General features: G+C 31.3%; 1 long non-coding RNA gene across 1 annotated transcript; it reads right to left on the bottom strand.

Annotated features, from left to right (window-relative positions):
* Positions 1-2,435, bottom strand: LOC121257993. The gene is made up of 3 exons (XR_005939306.1): positions 2,293-2,435; positions 499-663; positions 1-419 (listed from the first exon to the last, which is right to left on the bottom strand). It is a non-coding gene; the product is annotated as an uncharacterized LOC121257993 (long non-coding RNA).
* Positions 2,436-9,761: the final 7,326 nt, after the last annotated feature.

Genomic DNA, 9,761 nt, shown 5'->3' with positions numbered 1-9,761 from the left:
ATACAATTAGACTAAGTTCTAACATCACCAACCAACATATAAACAACTTAGATATAAATAGCAACTAACTTCTAACACTAATCCTAAGTCACTTATTTGCAAGACAATTAACATGCTACAACAAATGCGGCAGCCCAATACATCTGGAGTAGTGTGCGTGAACGTCTTATTTCAGCTTCGCGTACAAGAAGCGCCAACTCCTTGTTCACAACCTCCTCATTTCTATTGGATAGCGCCATCTCTCTCATCTCGATCTCATCCACTCTCTTACGGAGATCAATCTTGCTCTTTTCGATATTATCGAGTATCTTCTCCAGCTCTTTCTTGGCTCTTAACAGTTCATTGTGAGTTTTTCTTAGATCGGACTTTCTGTATTGATCCTCCTCTATCCACTTGAAATACTTATAATATGGTAATCCCTAATCACTTTAAACATATTTTGGAAACATGTTAGATGCACATAATATTTCAAATTTTATTAAACATGAATATAGTTACCTTTGTGTTGTAGTTAGGACACCCTAAGAAGGGTCGTCCTGGATTTCTTGTAGTAGATGAGTATCTTAGTTGGGCTTCAATTTCACAGAAGCATAATGGTTGACCCATACTTCATTTACCAAAAGATGAAAAAGAGTCCGTGGTGGATGATGACATATTCTTAAACTGAAGGCAAAGAAGAAACAAAAAGAAAACGGACAATCGAGAACAAAACTAAACTTTCAGCATCTTCTTTCAAAGACTATCAACTATCAAGATAAATTTAAAGTCTCCACACATTTAAACTAAACAATTCTTATTCTCCACACATTTAATAAGATATTCTACGTGTTGGACCTTACAAATAATTAAAGTCTTCCTCTTCCCATCATAAGCTAGATTCCTTAACCACCAAAACCATCTTTAATTTGGTACCATTTGCTCCTATATGTGAGATGAGAAAAACATAGGCATGTTCAAAATCTGAGACATGATGCTTATGAATATCAATCACATAATGGTCATGTCTCCTACACACAACTTGTGTAGGAGACATGATTTGAACGTAGATCCTGCATGAAAAATCATTCTTGTAAAGTTTGAAAAATAGCACACAAAACCACCTAGTAACATTGTAACACATCTTGCAAAAGAAATGATTAGTAAAGATAAAACACATAACTAAGAACAGATGAAGGAATTAAATTCTTCCTTAATACTCCTCAATCTAAGTCTGAAAAGCTGATACATAATTGAAAACCATATTAAAGATATGACATAACATCTATTACTTATCATCCAGAAAGAAATAATGATCAAATTCAAAAATATTAATCCAAGACATTATCATCTTCACCACCACCACCACTATTATCAGAACAAAAATGCTACTTGTACACGGGAGGGGTACCTTGTAGGAGAAGTGGGAAATATTGGGCTTATATGCTCATATTGACACATTGAAATGCAGATGGGAATCACGACTCTACTATTTTTTAACCAGTCAATAGATCGATAGAAAGCATGCAAAAGGTGTAGGCAGGCATACCAACAGAGATGGAAATATGCCTACTAATGTTCAAGTAGATTGTTATTCTTAAAATTCTGGGATATAATATTGAGGATGTGTAACAAGAGCAGCGGTATGAGGCATGGTTGTCCATAATCTAACAAAAGAAACTGGTGACAAAAGATTTACATTTACCCATATATTAATTAAGTCCATCTACTATGTGCTTGCAGTTGCATTTACCCAAGGTTTGAATTGCCAATCCCAGTAAATTAAACAAGAGCAATCCCACATGGACAGAAGATCCCATTTTTTACATGTCTATGAACGGATTAATGAGCATCAGCACTAACTTGTTGGTAAAATCTAAAGTGAAACGGCTAAACACTTCTCATTATTTAACCACAAAATAATTTGGCAATCCAAATATTTATTTTTTATTTTTTATTTTGAGATCAATCATTGCCACTGCTACTCAAACTGAAGGAGAAGAAGAAACAACCATGGCAAACGAACAATCAAGAATTGATAAAAAAAAAAAACAGAGTATATACTGATTAGGGTTAGGGTTTCGAATCTACAAGTATTTTGAAATTAGGTGCAATTTCGAATCTAAAAGAATTTCAAAATCTCCCATTAGGGTTAGGGTTAGGGTTAGGGTTAGGGTTTCCAGTTAGTCAAGATGGATGTGTATATACCGATTCGGTGATTTTGGGAACATCGAAATCATAGGTTGAAGAAACAATACCAATGGGAGATTCGGTTGTGGGAATGCGAACAAGAAGATAAGATCAAGAAGAGAGTACCTCCCTTTGTGTTTCGTCTTCCTGCACGTCGGTGGGGCAGTCGTGTGTTTGAGCAGAAGAAGATGACCACCTTGCGTGAATCATCTTCGTAGCTTGCTTGGGAAGGTTCCCGTGTTCCGTGCAGGGTTCGATGGCCGTGTTCCTTGCTAAGGTGAAACTAAGGTGAGGTGGAAATGAGTGGTTTCAGGAACCAATTTAAAGAAATGAAAATCGCCTTCGAGTTGAAAATCGCCTTCGAGTTTCAGGGAGCCAAACGACGAAAGGGATTATTAAAACGCCGAAAGCACACCATTTTAATAATCCCACGTGGACTCTCGAGTACGTAGGGGGTATCCCTCCCGTGTACAAGTAGCATTTTTTATGATTGATATATAGTGTCATATCATGATAGCAGAGCATTCAACTATTGAATTACATCTATAAGCACCAAAGGAGGTGATTGACAAACTATCAATTCATTTAATCAAATTATAAACCAATCCTAAAATAGAAGTAGTTTTATTTTATGCCATCAATTCATTTAGAGTTATTCTAATTTCAAACCGACGTATATAATATATTATCTACATAATTTAAACGATAAGAGAAAAGCTTATATCACTTCTCAAGAGAAAGTCTTGTTTGTTTTTAAAATTTTTCTCAATCAATCTCATATAATTATTACAACCTTTTCGAATAAATGATACTAGGCTACCGCCCAACAGTGATCGATGGGTATGCCTGCCGCTTAGGCAAAACTCCTCTTTTTGATTTTTCACATTTTTTTTAACATCTTTAAATATTTTTGAAAAATAAAAAAATATATATCAATACACTAATAGTCACTTCCTTAATCAGTAAGTAAAAAAAATTAAAAAAAATTAAATACACAAGCGGTCGAAATGAGAGAGTATATTAGCATTATTTTTTCAAATTCATATACAAAATAAAATAAATTATTTAATATTTTTAAATCACAAAATAAATATAATATTAAATAATATAATTTTATTTTTAAATTTTATTTCAATTAATTTTATCATATCTACAAAACAAATCACTAAATATAGTTATTATAGAGGTCGAGTGCAACTGCTGAGTCGCTGACTGCCGCGCACCCTTTTTTTTTTTTTTTGGTGGGGATTCGATCTCTCGCAGGTTTAAAAACCATTATGGAATTGGATCGTGGCTAAGTTGTCTTGCAGCAATAAATGCAGACAAGAGATATCAATTATATTAATCGGCCCCTGGCATGCCATTTTATTTTGATGGTCGTTGAGGTGAAACGACTAGGTTGACGAGATGATAAGATAAGATAAAAGATTGAGCGGTCAAACAACGAGGTTGACATGTCATTTTATTTTATTGTCTTCCACCTCGTTTATTTTGCAGAGAAAATAAACTAAAATGAAATACGTTAAAATTAAAGTTAAAAATTAAATAAAATATTATTAAAATATATTTTTTAATATTATTTTTATTTTAAGATTTGAAAAAACTGAATTGTTTATTTTATTGTATAAGAATTTGAAAAAATTTTAATGATTAAATGAGATGAAATGAATTGAGGAGAGTGAAAATAAATGAGGCCAAAGTTAATTTTATGAGAAGTATTACGTGTACAAAAAGATTATATAAAATAAAATTATAAATTGATATGGATTTATGTAATCCGTTAGATCTATTTTATAATAAAAGTAATGTTACATTCTAACGTATTATATCAAATTATATCAATTTGTAAGTTTATTTTTATGTAATCATTTTATTTTTAAAATATTTTATTAATTTTATTGTAGTTGACATTGGTGTGTAGTACTCGTTAGAGGGAATCTCATTGGAGGAGGAGTTCAAATGGCACTCAATGCACGTGGACTAGACTAGAAACAAGATTACCAGATAATGTATGCTTAATGTTCAAAGCTAACAATTGAGAGGTTAGCATTATAATAGATAGTGTCAACCAGCTCGGATTGCACCTTTCCGTATGGTGCTCCCATTGATTATAATTTGACTTTCAGACTTTTATTTTTAATTTTTTTTTTAAGAAAAGAGACTTACATATTTTATAATTATATATAATATTTTTTAATTAAAAATTATATATTCGTACTCGAGCAACCGCACTGCATAGGAAAAGTTGTTAATTGTTAATTATAGAAAAATTCTATATACCATACTACTATCTCACTTTCATCCCACAAAGTAATACGTGACATATTTATAACCATTAAATAATTATTTATTACAAGTTTTTTTATCATCTAATGGTGATGAATGTGCCACATACTACTTAATATGATCAAAATAAGATGAGAGTATAATGTATCAAATGACTTATAATAAATGTTTTGGCATTGATAGGGACGAAACTAAGATTATAAGTTTGGAAGAGTTGGGTAATTTTAGATATGGAATAAATAGTTAAATTAAGATTTTTTAAAAATATATTTAAGGAAGTGATAAAAAACGTGTAAACAATAAAAAAGAAACAAATAAATTTCCAACTTATATATTTTCCATCATGAATACTGGTAATTTCACATATAGGCTTTTCATATATTGGAATTAAAATGTGAGATTGAACTATGGAAACAACTACATAAGAATTATATAAAAGAGGTAATATCGTAATATATGTAAACATATATTTAAAAAATTCTTAGTTAGCACAATTATATATGCATAGCTAGCTATCCAATGAACGTGAGAGTTTTTGTTAAATATGTTTTACCCATATAATTACAAGTTTGAAAAGAGAAATAATGAATATTATATTTTAATTTAATTTTTAAAATAAAACATAAAAAATTAATTACCATAAATTTTTCAAGGAAAAAAAAAAAAAAAGTCCAAAGCTTTAGGGGGCCAGCCCCACCTTCGCCTCGGATGTTGATATGGTGTTTGAATATACATCCTTCAATTAAATATTAAATAAGGTGTATAAATTATAAATAGAAAAGGGATATAAATATTTATTGAAAAAAGGTTAAAGAAGATGTTGTCCTCGAATAAATTTAGAGAGAGAGTCCCAAAACATACAAAAAGAAAGTGAATCCCATTATAAAAAAAATGCAAAAAAACTTTTATATAAAATTTATACATTTAAGACTATGCATTACTCTATACAAAATGAATGACGTGGCAAAACAATAACATTTGACAAGCTGTACTTGTTAGATTCGAATAACATGCAACGCTAATTTGTTGGCAGTAATTATTAAAAAAAAATATTTTTTTTTGTCAGTCATTATTTATTATCCACACTCAAGACTTTATAAAAAAAAAAATTGTCAAATATAAGATGTGGAGGTGGGAAGGGATAATGATAGATTTATAATTTTTTTTATCACCACTTTGCTACTCTTAATGTATTTGCTTTTTCTTTTAACTATTTTTTAATATATTTAATTATTAAAAAAAATATAAATTTATTAATAATTACTTTCTTAATTATTAAATAAAAAAAATTAAAAAATTAAAAAAATAATAATAGAAGAATATTAGAAGAACGGTAAGAAAATCATTATTGAGAGTGGAATACCCTACCAAAAATCTAGAAGGCAAAAGAATCGTGCTACAGTCACCGCTCCCAGTTACTTTTGGGAGCTACCGTTTGTTATAGAGTGGTACCAAATAGAGTCAAAATTTTTGCATGGAGAGTTTGTCATAATGGTTTGCCAACTTTAAAAAATTTACAAGCAAAGAAAGTGCTAACAGATGCAAGGTGTAGATGGTGTTACATGGAGGAAGAGGATATAAATCATGTTGTACTGTATTGTTCTAGACTTCAAGATGTTCTGCTTTCTCAGCTAACTTTCTTAAAAGAAAATGTGGTGCAAACAGACTTTATACATATTGTGGATTAAGTAGTTCGAAGGAACAAAACTGGGGAATTAGAAAGGCTATTCTTATGTGCTTGGGGTATTTGGTATAGTAGAAACCAATTACTTTTTGAGAATAAGCAAATAGGTCCAAAACAAGCAATAGATCATGCTCTCTCAGTTGCAAAGGAATATGAGTGTGCAACAGCATAAAAGCAGATGGGTTCTAAACCTCATTGTGGCTGGCTCTACTCACCTGTTGGTAGTCTTAAGCTAAATATTGATGGGATGCTGTTTCATGATCAAGGCAGATCTGGTGTGGGGATGATACTACGAGATGAAACTGGGAAGGTGTTATTTATAGCTAGTAAACCCGAGCATGAGATCATTGATCCTATGGAAGTGGAATTGCTGACAGTACTGAGGGGTCTACAGTTATATTTGCCTTTGAGAATTCAGGACCTTCAAGTGGAAAGTGATACTCTTTTGATTGTGTAAGAGCTTACAAAAGAGGAAGAGTCTATGTCTATTTAGGGAAGTCTAGTTCTTGAGATTAGAAATCTGTTACTAAGGTTTCCTAAAATTGTATTACAACATAGAAGTCGTATGGCCAATGCTACAGCCGATTGTCTGTTAAATATTCTTGGCATCTTTGTGACTTAATGGTGTGGTGGAACTCATTTCTTGAAATGGTTTCATATATCATTGAGTATGATGTCTTGTAGTTTTCTTTAAGATGAATAAAGCAAGTCTTGTTATCAAAAAAAAAAAAAAACCCCGGATGTTAGAGATAGCATACCTCGTACATATCCAATCAGATTCATCGTATGTAACCATACCAGCGTCATAGAATGAAGAATCGTCAACTTTCATGTCATTTCAGACATCCGTACAATTCAGTATCCGAATGAGTCAATGACCGGTTTTCGAGTTGAGCAGTGATGCACTAATTACATTCTTCATCAATGTAAATGTAATTTTTTCAAACTTTAGATATATCAAATCAAATCAAAACCAAAATTAAAATGAAATTTCAAAATAATATTATTTTATTCAATAGTAGTTTAAGAGTAGTAAATTAATGGTAGTTATCATTTCTCTTTCGAATTACATTCAAATTTAGGATGCGTTGGACACTGAAGTATTGTGAGAGCATTCACATCGGTTGTTCCAAAGCATCATTTTCTGGTTTATTTTACAATTTTGATTAAAATATTCCTTACATCGAAATTTTTATTTTAGAAAAAAGGTTTAGAGATGAACAATAGTTCTCTAAATATAGAGAATTACTATTTATCCTCTAAACTATTTTTTATCAATATTTTATTCTAATATATAAAATAAATTATTCTTCTAATCATCTACACTTTCTTTCATACTCATATTAGTTATAATTTTAAATAATAATTTTAAAAGTAATTTAATTAATTACAAAAGTATAAAAAATTATCATATCCACAAAAAAAAAAAAAATTAAATTTTTGTTTGAAATACTTACTAGAGTAATAGTTCAAAATATAAGAAAAAAAATATTAACTAGATAAGTTTGTAAATGGAAGTGAGAGAAAAAAGTAATAAACAAAGAATATAGAAATACTATTTTAATGAAATATTATTGGGAGCAGCCACTGTTGAGAGCAGCCATTTTTGTACTCATTATGTGGCATCATCTACACCACACATCTCTTAAATTTAAAATTAGAGAGAGATGAGAGAGAGCTGATGAGAGAGAGCAGAAATGAGAGAGATACCGAGATGAGAGAAAGATGATGAGAGAGAGAGTGACGTCGAGAGAGAGAGAGACCAAGATGAGAGAGAGAGTCAATGAGAGAGAACCGAGATGAGAGAGCAGAGATGAGAGAGAGATCGAGATGAGAGAGAGAGCGGAGATGAGAGAGAGAGACCGAGATGAGAGATAGAGTCGAGGAGAGAGAAAGAGCTGATGAGAGAGAGATGAGAGAGACGATGGAATCCCAGATGAGAAGCCGTTTGCGTTTGGAAAAAAAAAACAAGAGGTTGAGAAGCAGCTACGTAGTGTGTGCAATGTGTGCACAGTTACTGACTGTTCACTAGCACTACTCTTATTTTAATAGAATAGAGAAATGATAGAAAATGAGATGTATGAAGTTTTTGGAAGATAAGTAAAATTTAGGAAAACATTTGGGAAATGTACTTTTTAACTAAATTATAGGAAATTTTATGGAAAATGGGAAGGGAATGCTCTAAGGTATTCTATGAATAGTAGTTAAAAAGTAATAATAGATATTGAATAGTAGTAAATAGTAATAAAAAGTATGTAAAAAATAATAATAAAATAATAAATAGTAGTGAGGTATTCTCAGAATATATAAGAATACATTGACACCCAAACTAGGAGTGTCAAATAGAAAGTATCGCTGACCAACAGTAATCGAGTAATGCCGATGAGATTTACTATGTATCAGCTATTATAAATTTTCACACTTCACACCTATAAATTTTTCATAAGGTGTGAGAATGTTTTTTATAGGGTATGTAAATGTTTTTCATAAGGTGTAGAGTATAGGGTGGTAAATAGTGACTGATCCCGGTTTGGATTTACAACCTATCTCAACTCATCTTATTACTATTAATTACTATTCATCAACTTTAACTCACAAATCTCATTACTATTCACAATCCATCTCAACTCATCTTCGAATCCAAACGAGGCTTTTCAATACCGATAACTGACTTTTGGACCAGATACAATTTTTAATTTACAAAAATGAGATTTACTATTAAATGATAATAAATTCAATTTTTTTAAAAGAAAGTATGCGAAGCTTACCCCACCTAAAATTTTATCTAACATTACTATTTTTTTAACAATAACTCATTGGTTAAAAAGAATATATACGGAGGTTGCAACTTATTTGGCATTATACAGACCAAACATAAGATTTAAGAACACAATTTTTTTTTTTTTTTAAAAAAGACTGAGCATACTTCATCACCGAAAGGTCAAGAACTAGAAGGTAGGGAAGTGAAGGCCACAACTGCTGAAAGGTGAAGGTGAAGCGCCGAAGGCCATTTTTGAATCCCTACAGTCTCCGAAAAGGTTGAGAAGTTGCAAAGGCCACACTTGAGTTGCTGTTGGTATTTTATCCTCTCTCCCTCTCTCTATAATGTGTTATCTCTAAGCAGTAGATTTGAGTTTACTTTTCGGGGTTTAACTTTATTGATAAGCTGCAGATTTGTGCGTCAATTCTCACCGTGTCATGTGAAGTGAAGTGAAATGTTAAGAATGGAATTACGTGAATATTGGAATTTGGGAAGACAATTTCATTAAAAATTTTGAAAGTCTTAAGTATTGGAGACAATTTTAATTATATAAAGAAAAATTACATTTATTTACATATTACATTAATTTTTTTTAAAAAAGTTTGGGCAACCTTATAGTTCCGCCCCTGAATTTAAATATATATATACCTATAACCTATAGGTACGTACGTACCTAGACGTGCTTGTGGCCTCTATTGCTATCTCTTTCAAACTCTAATTTCCAAGATCAGTCTGATTCTTGAGAGAAGCAAATTAAAGATGGCGCAAAATGGGTCAAAGAACGATGCAGCCAAGCAGAAGGAAATCGACGATTAGCTTCCGATCACTTCTTCTCGAAACGCCAAATGGTGGTATTCGGCTTTC

The sequence above is a fragment of the Juglans microcarpa x Juglans regia genome, chromosome 3S, assembly GCF_004785595.1.
Source record: "Juglans microcarpa x Juglans regia isolate MS1-56 chromosome 3S, Jm3101_v1.0, whole genome shotgun sequence".
In the NCBI taxonomy this organism is placed as follows: Eukaryota; Viridiplantae; Streptophyta; class Magnoliopsida; order Fagales; family Juglandaceae; genus Juglans; species Juglans microcarpa x Juglans regia.
This window is presented reverse-complemented; position numbering and strand designations above follow the sequence as displayed.